Genomic DNA, 15,546 nt, shown 5'->3' on the forward strand with positions numbered 1-15,546 from the left:
TGGGGTCACCTGGAGGAATATGTGGAGGCTGGAGTTAGGGGGTGGCCCTGCCAGGGTGGTTTTCAGCCAGTTTTGTTTGAGAGTGGCATTGTAGCATGAGGGACTGAGGTGAGCTGGCCAGCAGATGGGAGGCATCCTGTGCCCACTGGGGATGGGGATTTATCTGGGTATCTCTGGAAAGTGAGGCATAGTCTGATGAGGAGACCTAACTTCATGTTATGTGGGTTTGGGGGTGCTCATTCATCCATTCATTCCTTCATTCATTCCTCAGCAAATATTTGGCATATTGTCCCATGACCCCCACTGCCCAGGTGCTGAGAGTAGAGCGATGAGCTAGACAATATATATTACATGTATACATTAAAGTCAAGAGCGATGAGCTAGACAATATATATTACATGTATACATTAAAGTCAAGAGCCAGGTTTTCCTTCATGGAACAAGCACTGAGGTGAAAGAGAAGTTCTCACCTTCCAGAAAACTCCTTAGTGACCAGACAATACGTGGGTCACATGTAAACTGGCGGGGGTCACGCTCCTACACCTGGAGGTGAGGTCTCAGATGTTTATTTGAGTTGGGACACCAGGAGGGGAACATCAGGGACTCCAAGGGCCCAGGGTAGAGGCGCACTGCTCAGGGGTGGTGGGCTGAGGATCTGTCATCGAGGGAGGAAGTGGGGGGAGTCAGATGAGGATGAGGGAGGACTGGGCTGTGGACCACATAGATGAGCCTCCAAACCCTCACGAGACGCAAAAGAAGCCAGACAGCAACCACACACACTGTACGCTCCATTGAGGTGAAAAGGGCGGAATCGGCAAATCCACAGAGAAGGAAAGGGTTTGGTGTGGCCAGGGGCTGGGGGAGGGAGGATGGGGAGTGACTGCTCATGGGTCTGGGGTTTCCTTCTGGCTGATGAGCATGTTTGGGTCTAGAGGGAGACGGCGATGGCCCATCATATGCAGGGACTGAATGCCACGACATGACACATCTAAAATGGTTAGTCTTTCCATGGGAATTTCATCTTAACTTTAAAATGTAGGTGGGGGAGGCGGGTAGGAGCTGTGGGGAATTTAAAGTCAAGAGCCAGGGAGACAGGCATGAGGAGATTCCTGGGCCAGGGGGTGAACCTGTGCCACAGCAGTGACAACGCTAGGTCCCTAACCATTGAGACACCAGGCAACTCCTTAGTCTCATTGTCTACACACACTACTTCCAGAATTCTGTTAACAGGGGAAAGGAAAACACCTCTTTGAGACTTCAAAAGAGCTACAGAAGGATGGAGGGAAGTTAGGCTGCAGGTAGGACTTTCCCACGAAGGAGGCATCTCAGGAGGGGAAGGATGATGGCTTCTAGCACGTCTCTCAGAGGCAGAAAGAGAGGGAAGGAGTCAAGGGGCCCTTCTCCACAGAGGTGGGACATGCATGACCCTGGAATCCCTGGACCCCCTTCCCTCAGCTTCTTTGGCGGGGCAGGAACTGGATCTTGTAGATGGGGGCACTCTGCCCATCCCGCTCTCCCGGGGTGTGAGGTCGATGTCCTCAGGGGCCACGGGGCTGGCCACGGAGAAGTTCTGGAGGATGGTGGTGAAGAAGAGGAATAACTCTGCTCGGGCGATGCCTTCACCAAGAAAAATGCGCTTCCCTTTGGACACAGAGGTGACAGTGTGGACACGGGGTGAATGCACATTCTTTGCCCTGTCACATCCCACAGCCCAGACACCTGTGTTCATATCAATCAAGTTTGCATGGGATTGGCCTTTGACCTGCAATTCAGGGTGGATTCCTGGAGTATTTCCAAGCCCTGTGAAAGCAGGTGCAAATTGTTGGGTGGATATGCTTTGCACATTTTTCCAGGAGAGAGTTGGTAGCTCCTATTAGATTTCTCAAGCATTCTGTGGCCTTGCAGAGTATAAGGAGCCACTTTTGCTTGGATGTGTTTGTGTGTGCATGTTTGTGTGTATGTGTGTGTAGGTGTGTGTACATGTGTGTAGGTGTGTGCATATATCTAAATTCATTTGTTTTCTTTTTAGGGCATACAGCAGCATACTCAAAGTCCAGATCCCTGACCTATGCCTCAGCTTTTGACAATTCCAGAACCTTAACCCATTGAGTGAGGCCGGGGTTGAACCTGCATCCTCGGAGAGACAGCATCAGGTTCTTCATGGGCTGAGCCACAATGGGAACTGATTTCATTTTTTTTTTTTTACAGGTATTGAATTTTATTTTATTTTATTTTTTTTTATTTTCCCACTGTACAGCAAGGGGGTCAGGTTATCCTTACATGTATACATTACAATTACATTTTTTCCCCCACCCTTTGTTCTGTTGCAACATGAGTATCTAGACATAGTTCTCAATGCTATTCAGCAGGATCTCCTTGTAAATCTATTGTAAGTTGTGTCTGATAAGCCCAAGCTCCTGATCCTTCCCACTCCCTCCCCCTCCCATCAGGCAGCCACAAGTCTCTTCTCCAAGTCCATGATTTTCTTTTCTGAGGAGATGTTCATTTGTGCTGGATATTAGATTCCAGTTATAAGTGATATCATATGGTATTTGTCTTTGTCTTTCTGGCTCATTTCACTCAGGATGAGATTCTCTAGTTCCATCCATGTTGCTGCAAATGGCATTATGTCATCCTTTTTTATGGCTGAGTAGTATTCCATTGTGTATATATACCACCTCTTCCGAATCCAATCACCTGTCGATGGACATTTAGGTTGTTTCCATGTCCTGGCTATTGTGAATAGTGCTGCAATGAAAATGCGGGTGCATGTGTCTCTTTTAAGTAGAGTTTTGTCCGGATAGATGCCCAAGAGTGGGATTGTGGGGTCATATGGAAGTTCTATGTATAGATTTCTAAGGTATCTCCAGACTGTTCTCCATAGTGGCTGTACCAGTTTACATTCCCACCAACAGTGCAGGAGGGTTCCCTTTTCTCCACACCCCCTCCAGCACTTGTTATTTGTGGATTTATTAATGATGGCCATTCTGACTGGTGTGAGGTGATATCTCATGGTAGTTTTGATTTGCATTTCTCTTATAATCAGCGATGTTGAGCATTTTTTCATGTGTTTGTTGGCCATCTGTATATCTTCTTTGGAGAAATGTCTGTTCAGGTCTTTTACCCATTTTCCATTGATTGATTGGTTTTTTTGCTGTTGGGTTTTATAAGTTGTTTATATATTCTAGAGATTAAGCCCTTGTCAGTTGCATCATTTGAAACTATTTTCTCCCATTCAGTAAGTTGTCTTTTTGTTTTCTTTTTGGTTTCCTTTGCTGTGCAAAAGCTTTTCAGTTTGATGAGGTCCCATGGGTTTATTTTTGCTCTAGTTTCTATTGCTTTGGGAGACTGACCAGAGAAAATATTCATAATGTTGATGTCAGAGAGTGTTTTGCCTATGTTTTCTTCTAGGAGTTTGATGGTGTCCTGTCGTCTATTTAAGTCTTTCAGCCATTTTGAGTTTATTTTTGTGCATGGTGTGAGGGTGTGTTCTAGTTTCATTGCTTTGCATGCAGCTGTCCAGGTTTCCAGCAATGCTTGCTGAATAGACTTTCTTTTTCCCATTTTATGTTCTTGCCTCCCTTGTCAAAGATTAATTGACCATAGGTGTCAGGGTTTATTTCCGGATTCTCTATTCTGTTCCATTGGTCTGTCTGTCTGTTTTGGTACCAGTACCACACTGTTTTGATGACTGTGGCTTTGTAGTATTTCTTGAAGTCTGGGAGAGTTATGCCTCCTGCTTGGTTTTTGTTTCTCAGGATTGTTTGGCGATTCTGGGTCTTTTGTTGTTCCATATAAATGTTTGGATTGTTTGTTCTAGTTCTGTGAAAAATGTCATGGGTAATTTAATAGGGATTGCATTGACTCTGTAGATTGCTTTGGGTAGTATGGCCATTTTTACAATATTAATTTTCCCAATCCAGGAACATGGAATATCTTTCCATTTCTTTACATCTTCTTTGATTTCTTTGATTAAGTTTTATAGTTCTCGGCATATAGGTCCTTTACCTCCTTGGTCAGGTGTATTCCGAGGTATTTGATTTTGTGAGGTACAATTTTAAAAGGTATCGTATTTTTGTATTCCTTTTCTAATGTTTCATTGCTGGTATACAGAAATGCAACTGACTTCTGAGTGTTAATCTTATATCCTGCTACTTTGCTGAATTTATTAATCAGTTCCAGTAGTTTTGGGGTTGAGTCCTTAGGGTTTTCTAGGTATAGTATCATGTCATCTGCATACAGTGACAGTTTGATCTCTTCTCTTCCTATATGGATGCCTTTTATTTCTTTTGTTTGTCTAATTGCTGTGGCCAGGACTTCCAAAACTATGTTGAAGAGCAGTGGTGAGAGTGGGCATTCCTGTCTTGTTCCAGATTTGAGTAAGAAGGCTTTCAGTTTTTCCCCATTGAGTATTATATTTGCTGTGGGTTTATCATAAATGGCTTTGATTATATTCAGGAATGTTCCCTCTATACCCACTTTGGCGAGGGTCTTGATCATGCATGGATGTTGAACTTTATCAAATGCTTTTTCTGCGTCTATTGAGATGATCATATGATTTTTGACTTTTTTTTTGTTAATGTGGTGTATGATGCTGATTGATTTGCGTATGTTGAACCATCCTTGTGAACCTGGGATGAACCCAACCTGGTCATGGCGTATAATTTTTTTGGTATGTTGTTGGATTTGGTTGGCTAAGATTTTGTTGAGAATTTTTGCATCTATATTCATCAATGATATTGGCCTATAGTTTTCTTTTTTGGTGGTATCTCTGTCTGGTTTTGGAATGAGGGTGATGGTGGCATCATAGAATGTCTTTGGGAGTATTCCTTCTTCTTCAACCTTTTGAAAGAGTTTAAGGAGGATGGGCACGAATTCCTCTTTATATGTTTGATAGAATTCACCTGTGAAGCCATCTGGTCCTGGACTTTTATTTGTAGGGAGTGATTTTATGACCTCTTCAATTTCATTTCTAATGATTGGTCTGTTCAGTTGGTCTGTTTCTACTTGATTCAGTTTTGGCAGGCTGTAAGATTCTAGAAAATTGTCCATTTCTTCCAGATTGTCAAACTTGTTGCCGTATAGTTGTTCATAGTATTCTCTTATGGTTTTTTGTATTTCTGCTGTATCCGTTGTGATTTCTCCTTTTTCATTTATAATTTTGGTTATTTGGGTTCTTTCTCTCCTCTTTTTAGTGAGTCTGGCCAGGGGTTTGTCAATTTTGTTCACCTTTTCAAAGAACCAGCTCTTGGTTTTATTAATTTTCTCTATTGTTTTTTGAGTCTCTATTTTATTGATTTCTTCTTTGATCTTTATAATTTCCTTCCTTCTGCTGGCTTTAGGACTTTTTTGTTCTTCTTTTTCTAATTCATTTAGGTGGAGGGTTAAGTTGTCAATTTGGGATCTTTCTTCTTTTTTGAGAAGGGCCTGTATTGCTATAAATTTCCCTCTGAGCACTGTGTTCGCAGCATCCCGTAGGTTTTGAGAGGTTGTGTCTTCATTATCATTTGTTTCAAGGTAGTTTTTAATTTCCTTTTTGATTTCCTCATTGAACCATTGGTTTTTTAGTAGCATGTTGTTTAGTCTCCATGTAGTAGGTTTTTTCTCTTTCCTTTTCCCATGGTTGATTTCTAATTTCATGGCATTGTGGTCAGAGAAGATACTTGAGATAATTTCTACACTCCTAAATTTATTGAGATTCGCTTTGTGTCCCAATATGTGGTCGATTCTTGAGAATGTTCCATGAGCATTTGAGAAGAATGTGTATTCTGATTTTTTTGGATGTAGTATCCTGAAGATATCAATTAAGTCTAACTTTTCTATTGTTTCCTTTAGGATCTCTGTTGCTTTATTGGTTTTCTGTCTAGAGGATCTGTCCATTGATGTGAGGGGGGTATTAAGGTCTCCTACTATGATTGTATTCTCATCAATATCTCCCTTTATGTCTGTTAATATTTGTTGTATGTATCTGGGTGCTCCTATGTTTGGGGCATATATGTTGATGATAGTAACATCCTCTCCTTGGATGGATCCCTTAATCATTAAATAGTGTCCTTCTTTGTCTTTCTTTATGTCTTTTGTTTTAAAGTCTATTTTGTCTGATATGAGTGTTGCGACTCCTGCTTTTCTGTCTTGTCTATTGGCGTGAAATATTTTTCCCCACCCTTTCACTTTCAATCTATATGTATCCTTTGTCCTAAGGTGAGTTTCTTGTAGGCAGCATATTGAAGGTTTTTGCCTTTTTATCCACTCAGCCACTCTTTGTCTTTTGATTGGGGCACTCAGCCCATTGACATTTAAGGTGATAATTGATAGATGATTATTTATTGCCATTTGAACCTCGTGTTCCAGTTGATTCTATGGTTCTTCCTTTTTTTTTTTTTTTTTTTTTTTTTTTTGGTTGGATGGTCTCCTTTGTTATCTGCTTGAGTGTATTTTTTTTTTTCATTTTTTGCAAATGCAATATTTGGTTTTGGCTTGTGGTTGCCCTGTTTTTTAAGTATGCTAACCCCTTTCCATAATGTGTGTTTTAGCCTGATGGTCCTGTAAGTTCAAACACTTCATTACTATATTAAAATTAAGAAGAGAGACATACAAACAAACAAAAAGGGTTATTTACTTCCTAACATCCCTTGCCCACATTTTATGGTTTTGATGACTCTTTTTTATTTTTTTCTTTTTAATTTTATTTTTTTTGAAGCATGTTCATGATTAAATCTGTATGCTGGCTTATTTGAGTGACTGCTCTCTGATTGCAGTTTCCTCAGTCCTAGTTCTTCCTCTTCGTCTTCTTTTTTTTTTTTTTTTCTTTCTTTTTTCTTCCCTTTCCTTCCTTTCTTTTTGGTTTAGAGAAGCCCTTTCAATATTTCCTTTAACCTGGGTTTTGTGTTGCTGTATTCTTTAAGTTTTTGTTTGTTGGGAAAAATTTTTATTTCCCCTTCTATTTTAAATGATATTCTTGCTGGATAGAGTATTCTAGGTTGCATATTTTTTCCTTTTAGCACTTTAAATATCTCTTGCCATTCCCTCCTGGCCTGTAGTGTTTCTGTAGAGAAATCAGCTGATAATCTTATGGGGGTTCCCTTGTAGGTAACATTCTGTTTTTCTCTTGCTACCTTTAGGATCCTCTCTTTATCACTAACTTTTGCCATTTTTATTATGATGTGTCTTGGTGTGGGTCTGTTTGGGTTCAGTTTGTTTGGGGCCCTCTGTGCTTCTTGTATCTTGAATCCAGTATCCTTTAGATTTGGGAAGTTTCCATCGATAATTTCTTCAAATATATTTTCCATTCCCTTATCTTTTTCTACTCCTTCTGGAATTCCTATTATGTGTAGATTGGCCTGCTTTATATTATCCCATAGGTCTCTTATATTGCTTTCCAGTTTTTTGATTCGGTTTTCTGTCTGTTGACCGGATTGAGTGATTTCCATTATTCTATCTTCCATATCACTGATTCGTTCTTCTGCATTATTCATTCTGTTTTTACTGCCCTAGTTCAGTTTGCATCTCTGCAAATGAATGTTCTAGTTTTTCTTGGCTCCTCCTTATATTTTCTAGTTCCTTTCTGAGGGTATCTGCATTATTGTTCATATCTTCTCTTAATTCCTTCAGTATTTTCACTATTTCTCTTTTGAACTCCAGGTCTGTCTGACTGCAGAGATCTGTTTCATTGTTGACTGTTTTAGGTGAGTCCTCCTGTTGGTTTGACTGGGGGTGGTTTCTCAGCTTCTTCATCTTGCTTGTTGTTTTCTTTCTCCTGAGGGAGTTGTACTCTCCGTGATCGGGCAGTGTTTGCCTTGTCACTGCCGTGGAATATTTCCTGAGGGCTGGCGTTGTTGGTCAATCTTTTTTGAGGCAGTGTGGCTTTTCTGGAGTGTTGATGGGGCTTTGAAGCAAAGGAGGACTTCCTGAGGGCAGACAGGACTGGGAGGTCCACACCACGATGGTAGCAGATTTCACTTGGTCATGCAGAGCTTGCTCTGGTGTTTTTAGGCTGTGGGGTTCTTGCAGGGGGTTGGCGGTGTTGGGCAGCTGCTCCTCAGGAATGCAGCACCCCCTGGGGGCTGGAGCAGCTATCTGCATCACTGAGAACTAAGAGGCTCTTCCCTAGGGCAGCCCAACTCAGAAGGACAGCCTGAGAATGTAGGCGGATCTTTTCACAGTCTGGCCAAGCTTGTTGCAGCTTTTCTGGGGTGCAGGGGCTCTTCCAGGGGGCTGGTGGTGCTGAGCAGTTATTTCACGGGAGTGGGGCACCCCCTGGGGGCTTGGGCGGGTAGCAGAGCCGTTGGAGACCCAAGAGACTCCTCCCCAGGGCAACCCGACTCAGAAAAACAGTCCGAGAATTATGCCGATCTATTCACAGCCTGGCTAAGCTTGTTCTAGCTTTTCTGGGCTGCAGGCCTTTTCTCGGGGGCTGGTGGTGTTTGGTGCTGCTCTGCGGAAGTGTAGCCCCTCCAAAGGGCAAGCAGGCCTGTGCAGGGACAGCCCCTGCGGTGGTAGGCTTCAGGCAATTGTTGAGGCCAGCCCTCCTGGATGGCAGGCAGCCCCAGGTCCGGTGAGAGCGTAGGGGGTGGCGGGGGTGGGGGGAGGGGATGCACTGGGAAGCACAGCTTTCAGCTAGCTAGCGGGCCTGTAAGCTTGCTGTGGCATGGGGGGTATTCTATGGGGACCCACCCCTTCTTCTCTCCCCTCCCCAGCAGGGGCGCAGACCAGGCTCTTCTTCCAGGTTCCCTCTGATGCGGCTTTCCACTTCCCCGCTCCTAGAGTATTGTTCCCTTCCTCTGCGACAGCTTTGTTTTCTAATCTCCCAGGCAGTCTCTGCCCCATCAAATGGTTTCTAGACCTCCCAAGCAGTTTCCGCTCTGCCCCACCCCCCGCAGCCCGGGGACTAACAAACCTCTGCCACAGCAGTGCCAGTGCCAGATCCTTAGCCTGCTGAGCCACCAGAGAACTCCTCTACTTCTTTTTATAGAAGTCCTTATTTGGTCTCTGATAGATGCAATCAAACCATTCAGAAGTTCTTATTGTGGCTCAGCGGTAAGGAAATCAACTAGTATTCATGAGGATGAGGGTTGGATCCCTGGTCCTGATCAGTGGATTAAGGATCTGACATTGCATCGGTCCCAGATGCATCTCAGATCTGGTGTTGCTGTGGCTGAAGCGTAGGCTGGCAGCTGCACCTCCAATTTGACTCCTGGCCTGGGAACTTCCATACTCAGAGAGTGTGGCCCTAAAAAAAAAATGGTTTCCCTGAACCCAGTTATAACAGGCTAATGTCTGAGTTGATGCCTTTGAGGTGTCCTTGACACTGACCTCCCTGCATCTCTCCTGCTCCCCGTGCTTCTCTCCTACTCAGCTCTGCCAACTCTGCCCCCTCTCTCTGTCTCTCATCCTCTGTCTGATGGCCTCGCGAGCTGTCTCTCTCTATCTCTCCATCTCTTCCTCTGCCCACACACATGCCTCTGCCTTCTGCTGCTGTGCACCCACAGATGCACTCAATTTCCGCCGGCCCCGCCCGGGCTCACCCTGGGATTTCCGCAGCTCCTCCACCAGACACTGGGCCTCCTCCTGAATCCGCTTCTCCATGCTCTGATTCCCCATCCCGAAGTCCCTCATGGTGGCCAGAGAGAAGCACCAAAGGGTCTTCCAAGTTCCCCGTTGGAAAAGGCCACGCCTGGGGGTTGAGGGGAGGCTTGGAATGCAGAGGAAGTTGGAAGCAGACTCTGGGTCCCCCTAAACTCCCTCTTCTCCCCTCCCAGACACACCCTCCCAATCCCCATCCTCCACCCCTGCTCCCCTCTCGGCGTCTCTGAGGGCCTTACCATATCCCTGGAAGATTGGCTCCACCACAGCGATTTTCCCTCGGCCAGAGAAGGCCTCAGCCTGGTCCACCAGGCCTCCCGAATGGCCTCTGTCCCGCATATCATGACCACTGGCCTTGGCCCCAGGTACATCGTGAATACATCCCCGTATCTCTCTCGGAGCTGCCAATATACCCACGCCCAATGTTGCCATTGGTCAGTATGCACCTTAGGAGCCATCTCAGTTGTTAGACCATGGAAGCACTTCCGCAGAGACTGGGAATTAGCCGCTGCCCCAAGACCTTCCACCCCAGCCTGCCTTCCCACTTCCCAGGACCCAGCCACTAAAGGATTAACCCATGAGTGAGCCTCGTCCACATGATCTGTTGGTGGCCTAGGCAGTACAGATAGTAAATGGCCCTAAAATCTCCCCTGACTAGGGATATTCGTTGAGTCTGCCTTCTCAACAACAACAACAATAAAACCCTGTCTTTTAATGCATCAACCACTGCCTGCCTCCTGACAGTCTCCCTGGAGGGCACCTGGAAACCATCCACCCACTGAGGGGACATGAAGGGAAAGAGATGGCTTTTTGTGGGTGATCCTGAAATTTGAAAAGGTGTAACATCAGGAGAGTCACTAGGGAAAATGTTCAGAAGCATTTACTGGTACACTCAGTGACTCAGCAACATTACTCTCAGATACACACCCAATAGAGATGTATACACTTGTTCAGCAAAATAAAGAACAAGGAGAGTCACAGATGTTCAGCAATAGTAGGTAGAGAATAAATAAGTAGTGGTGTATTGCTGCCATGAAATAACATGCAGCAACGAAAAAGCACAAACCACCCAACACAAAGAATGAATTCCACAGGTGTAAACTTGAGTCAAAACAACTAGACCCTAAAGAACACACATGTCATAATTCTTTCTATGAAGTTCAAAAACAGATAACAGGAACCCATGGTGTCTGAATAATGGGAGAGTCACGACTGGAACGGGGACTTAGGGAGGGTTTCTGGGGACAGGCTGTGTCATTACTGATTGGGTGTCAATTACTTGACTATGTTCATTGGAGAAAATTCACCAAGCGGAGCACTTGGGATTTGTGCACTTTGACCCTAGACGTTAAGTTTCTACATCTTTCCTAGTTGTGGAAAGATCTCTCACACCGATCTTAACTAAGCTTTCTCACTGGGTTCCCTACTACCCTTCCCCGTGCTACAATCCCTTCCCTGTCCCTACAATCTTTTCACCACCCATCCCACCCCACCCTGAAACCAGAGCAGTCCCATCAAAATGTAAAGTAATGACAATCCCTAACCTGCTCCAAACCCTCCAGGGCTCCCCCTACCCTGAGTATAGGACCCCAGGTCTCCAGCATGGTTGACACAGCCCTGGGTGACGTTGCCCCAGCACCCCTCTGACTTCTCCTCCCACTCATGCCTTTGCTCACACTGATCCAGCCTTCTCCATGTCCCCCAGAAATGCTAAGCTTGCTCCTGGTTCAGGGTTCTTGCACTGGCACCTGTCTGTCTCTCTGGAAACCTCCACCTTGATTTTTCAGGGTGTCTGCTCAGAAACAAGGCAAGACACAGCCTTTCCTGTACCACTCGGGCTAAAGCAGCTCCCACTACTTCCTTAAGTATCACTCTCTTTAATTTATTTATTTAACTCCTTCTTAAGTTCTGCACCCTTACCATATGGAAATTCCCAGGCTATGGGTCGAATCTGAGCTGCAGCTTCCAGCCTGTATCACAGCCAGAGCAACACCAGATCCAAGCCGCATCTGGGAACTATACTACAGCTCCTGGCAACACCAGATCCTTAACCCTCTGAGCAAGGCCCATCCTCATGGATACTCTTTGGGTTCATTACCCTCTAAGCCACAATGGGAACTCCCATCACCCTGCTTTATTTTATTTTATTTTATTTATTTTTTTGTCTTTTTAAGGCCGCTCCCGCAGCATATGGAGGTTTCCAGGCTAGGGATCGAATCAGAGCTATAGCCACCGGCCTACACCACAGCCATAGCCACGCGGGATCTGAGCCCCCTCTGTGACCCACACCACAGCTCACCGCAACGCCGGATCCTTAACCCACTGAGCAAGGCCAGGGACCGAACCCGCAACCTCATGGTTCCTAGTCAGATTCGTTAACCACTGCTAAGCACCAGGAACTCCCACCCTGCTTCATTTGAATCATAGCTTGTGTCAACGTAATATTTCCTTGTTTACTGTGTGTGCCCTGTCCCGTGCCACATCACCAGTGCCCAGCTGAGTGCCCGGCAGAGAGAATGAGTGGAACAATGAAGGAGTGGATCCAATTAACCTCCAGCGAATGAGCGCTTATCTACACCAGGCTCTGTGCATATCCCGGTTGGTCCTCACGACGGTCTTATGAGAGCTGCCTTCTTATCATCAGCAATTCATTCTATGGAAGAGACGCTAAGTTTCAAAGAGAAGCAGTTGAATCTGGAACGCGAGCCCGTGTCTGTCTGACTCCAGCAATGTTACTGAACAGGCTTTTGGGCCAATTTAAGCAACAGAAACTGCTGAGAGGCCAGTCAGGAAAATTCAGGCAGGGCTTTCCTGGGGCCCCTGCTGCAGCAGGCAGGGTGGAGGTGGGTAGTGAAAACCACAAGCTGGTTCCCCTGCTTGTTTACTGGCTCACGGAGGGGGGCGAACTGGTTCCTTATATGGGCAAGGGTAGGGGTGGATCCAAGAGTGAGGCCAGAGGGGTGGCTTCGGTGGTCTGTCCACCCCTCTGGTGGTGCTGTGTGCAGAGGGCATGTCTAGTGCCCTGCTTTTACTCCCGACATCCTGCTTTTGCTCTGGGCTTTTCCAAAGAGGCAGTTGGGATGTTATTGTTTTTGAATCTTCTAATTTGCCTCAGCTGCACACACACACACTTATATTCAGTCCCTTACAGTTTCTTTGTGTTTTGGTTCCTCCAGGAAATGTTTGTCTAGGTACCAGCACTGCAGTCACTGCAGCAAAGGGTCCCAGGTCCCAGCCCGTGTCAGAAGGATTTGGAAGCAACTGATGACACCCACTAGCCATGCCCTGTCTCTCCCTCTCTCCAAAGAGGCAATGAACATGCAGGGTCGTGCTCACCCAGAGGATCCTTGCAAGGTCTGCGGAATCGATTTAGGGGTTCTGGAAACTGGAAAATGTTATGCAAAAATGCACGCGGGTATTTGTAGGGGAGGGAACCCACAGCCTTAATCACATTCCTAAAGGGTTTAGGGATCCCCCAGTTGTTAGGCAGCTTCAGGCTAAGAAGGAGATGAAGGCACCTCCTTGCTCAACCCCAGCTTGCCCTCTGTGACATCCCAGGTGTGTGTCCTTGGACAAGGGCCTCTCCCCCCGCCCCACCCCCATCCCACCCCCACCCCACTGAGCCTCACTCTTCATTCCTCTGAGGTGAAGAAAACACCTCCCCTAGCCACAAGTTATTGGGACCTAGAATGATAATTTCTACCCAATAGAGGAAATCCTAGCCACTTAATCTAGTGAGAGCATTTACATGAAACATATGGATACCCTGTGATACACTGAAGACAAGGATAATGAAATAAATGCATGGTCATTGTACCTGAAACAATGGGAGCCTCCAGCAGAAAATCGACATAATGAATGCAGTTAATCTTGCTTGCAGTAGGGGAGCGATGCTGGTGGATGTAGTGGAATCATGCTGGGTGCATACAAGTAGTCTAGGACAAGTGAAAAGTGAAAAAAGAAAAAAAAAAAAAAAAAAAAAAAGATGATCCTGGATAGGAAAAAAAAGAAATGAGTGCAGGGATCCTCCACAGTAAAAAGCCATGCTGGTAAGAACTGTAGTGGATCAACAACTGGAATCCAATGGCAGTATGTAAAATACAAAAAAAAAAAATACATTAATAAATAAAGTGGACAAGCCAAGATTTAGGAAGGTGTTCATTCCCAAAGGGGATACGAAGGGGACAGAGGAGCCCAGGGCAGTGGGAAGCTTTTAGCAGTGGTCCAGCTCTCTGGTGGAGGAGGGGCTCGTGGGTCTGGATGACACCATTAATAAGTATACAGATGAGCAAACATGAAACAGGCCTGGAAAGCAGTGCTAGAGACCTAGGAAACACCCCACAGTGTTGGCTACCATCTGAGCGCATGCATGTTTATTTTTGCTAGGCACTCCACAACTGCCCTCCCGTCCTGCTCTCCCTCCCTCTCCCTCCCCACTCTCTGGTGCTGACAGGGCCACGCTTTGCTGCCTTTTGTTGGCAGAGGAGAGATCTATTTGCTTGGTGCCGCCACCCCCTTTCCTCTTTCTTCCCTTGGCCAGCAGGCACCCAGGCAGCTGGCAGACGAGGGCAGAGGAGTGTGGAATTCTACCTCCCAGGTGCACATCCACGCGCCTCTTCAAGCCCACCTGTCCACTCCAGGGACAGTGCCCACACACCTCCCACCGAGCAGGGATGCCTGGGGCTGTCTGACCACCACCCACCACGCTTCACCTCTGTGCCCCTCGCTCATCAACTTCCCCACACCCACCCCACTCCTAGAAGGATGGATGAGTGAACCCCCCAGTACGGAGGCAGGGAGCCACCCTCAGACCCCATCCATCTGCATCTCACCCTCAGGAAGGATTTGAGCGGGCCTCTTCTGTCCATCTGCAGAAGGTTCCCCAGGAAGGGCAGAGGACGGGGCCTGGCGGGAGGGGGTGATGGGCCTTTGGGTGGCCTCTGGCCAGGAGAAGCAAGAGTCCCATAAACAGACCAAGAAGAAGAAGCAGGCTGTGCTCCATGGCCATGGTCTGCTGGCCTTCCACTCCATAGCCGCCTCTGGGCGAGCCTTTTAACCCGAGCCTGCCTCCCTACCCAGTTATGTAACGTCGTCCATTCCCTGACATCGTCCAGGAGTGTCAACTTCAAAGAGAGGTGCTAAGGAACCCATACTTACTCTCCTGGCAGACAAGTGACCTGCTCATCTCCCCACCTCCGCACTCCCTTCCAAGATGTTGGGACAGACACCTTGGCAGAGATACCAAGGTGCACACGAGTGTGTGGGGACAGGCTTACTTTTGTAGGAGTGATGAGCCCATGCCGATGCGCCTAGGATTTGGCCCTGTTTGTGTGTTTGAACTCATACACGTTGATCCAAGCATCCACATGAGTGTGTGCATGCATGATTCATACACTGCAGGAGTGCTTGTACTTGGTGACATGCAGGTGTTTCTGGCATGAGTCTGCATGTCTCGTGTGTATTTTTGGCATGTGTCAGACTTCTATGTGTTTACATGGTTTCATGCCTGAAGGTGTTTAGCGACTTCGTGTGATGGTGGTCGTGTCCGTGTCTGTGAGGTGTGTCTGTGCACATCGTCACCAGTCCCTGTCTTAGGGCGTGCAGACGTGCAGCACCATCTCAGCGCTTCCGTCATCCCTCTGACAGATGGTGGAGTAATGGGAGAGGAAGGGAATGGGGCAGACAGGAACTGGAGGACTTGGCGGTGGAGGGGTCAGGAGGAGAGAGACAAAGAGGCCGAGCAGGGACGTGGAGCTGGCAGAGCTCTGACTGCTCGACCGGCGCCAGCAGGCCTCTCCCTGCTTCCCGCTCTGGCTTCACAGTGCAGGACTTTCTCTGATCCTCACTGAAATCTTTGTGGGGTCTCTTTCGATCTCAGTGACTCTGCTGGCCCCTCTAGACTCTGGCTCCAGGAGCCCCACTTCAGACCACTGGGCTGCATCTGTCTCCAGCATCCCACCACTG

General features: G+C 46.6%; 1 pseudogene; it reads right to left on the reverse strand.

Moving 5' to 3' along the window:
- LOC106510548 lies at positions 769–14,976 on the reverse strand (annotated as a pseudogene).

This window comes from Sus scrofa, chromosome 6 (genome assembly GCF_000003025.6).
Source record: "Sus scrofa isolate TJ Tabasco breed Duroc chromosome 6, Sscrofa11.1, whole genome shotgun sequence".
NCBI lineage: Eukaryota > Metazoa > Chordata > Mammalia > Artiodactyla > Suidae > Sus > Sus scrofa.